This window comes from Drosophila guanche, unplaced genomic scaffold, assembly GCF_900245975.1.
Source record: "Drosophila guanche unplaced genomic scaffold, DGUA_6, whole genome shotgun sequence".
Classification (NCBI taxonomy): domain Eukaryota; kingdom Metazoa; phylum Arthropoda; class Insecta; order Diptera; family Drosophilidae; genus Drosophila; species Drosophila guanche.
In genome coordinates, this window is record NW_022995761.1 from 96148 (window position 1) to 97510 (window position 1363).

At 40.9% G+C, this 1363-nt stretch overlaps 1 protein-coding gene across 1 annotated transcript in view; it reads right to left on the reverse strand.

Moving 5' to 3' along the window:
* LOC117590849 overlaps positions 1-1109 on the reverse strand; it is a 95434-nt gene extending 94325 nt beyond the window's left edge. The window contains exon 1 of the mRNA XM_034283846.1: positions 713-1109. The gene's annotated coding sequence lies outside the window, so the exon portion shown is untranslated. The remainder of the gene's footprint in view (positions 1-712) is intronic.
* Between the last annotated feature and the right edge of the window lie 254 nt (positions 1110-1363).

The following is a 1363-nucleotide window of genomic DNA, read 5'->3' on the forward strand; positions in this document are numbered from 1 at the left end:
GGCAGCGAGCGCAAGGCAGAGGGGGGGGGGGGGGGGGGGGCGGGGGGGCGAGAGGAGAAGATGATAGAGAAAGAAGAGGAAAAGAAGAGGAGAGAGAGGAAAAGAAATTAACAAACAGTTCACAAGCTAAAACAAAACAAAACGCCTCGCACCTCCCCCCCCCCCCCCCCCCCCCCCCCCCCCCCGAGCCCGTAGGGAAGTGGAAGCGGAATACTGGGTACTCGGGGGGCACCGACAACATCCGAAGATGCCACAAATCAATGCGGAACCCCGGAAGGGACCATAGATAATAATTTAGAGAGAATTTCCCTTGAGCCGTAAGAGCTATTGGATTGCCCATACGAATTAGGGCTTTGCTATTTATTTATGGACTATTTTAAATTCATTTATATGTCGTTCGAGCCCATAATTAAAATTTAATGAAATCGATCGATCAAAGTTTATTGGTGTGTAGAATTGTAGTTTATCCATTGGAGTTTTTACTGCACACGTTTTACTTTTTAATGGATGATGGAAAGTGTCTTGTTAGCTGTTGTTCATTTTTGGAATTTCATTACTCAGATATTATGGTGCCACTTCACCAATTTTAATAGCTTTCGATTTGTATATAAATATATGCATTCTCATTAGGGGGAGCTTAAGTAACCCGATTAAGGACATTGTGGGTAGAGATATGAATGTGGCTTTATAATAAGATTTTTTCATAGCTTACCTGTAGCCACTATCGCATATGCTTTGTGGTCAATTAGGGCTTTGCCTGGGGCTGCTGCGATTGTGATTGCAATTATTTGGTTTAGATTTCGATTAGATTTGGTTTGGTTTCGGGTTTTGTGTGTATTTAGTGTTTGATTTAAATTGGTTTAAATAGAATTTGACATGAAGAATTTTCGTGATTAGAAACACTTTAGATAGATTATGTTTAGACTTGGATTGATTTCTGGTTTTTGTGGATATTGTTTGTTGGGTTTTTGTAGGTCTGTTTTTTGGCTTCTTAGATTGCCTCTATGCGACATTGGTTCTGGCCAAGTTGGTGATATCGTACAACAAAATCGAACTTGGCAAACAGAACGAACGAACGAACGAAGGAACGAATGAACGAACGAACGAAGAAACGAACGCATCAAACGAATTGGGGAACTACGAGTACGGAAAACGAAATTGAAATTACACAATTTTTTACATCACTACCATGATAAGTTTTGTGTCTACTAGTTGGAATCTGTATGGTTAAATTTAGGCTCTGATGGTTAGGCGTTCTATTTTTAAGGCCCATTAATGTCGTGTGTTTGTGTGTGTGTCGTGTGGCATTCATAAAACGAGAAGTCTTCTGGTTTGAATTGGAGCATGCAGAGTCTTGATGGGG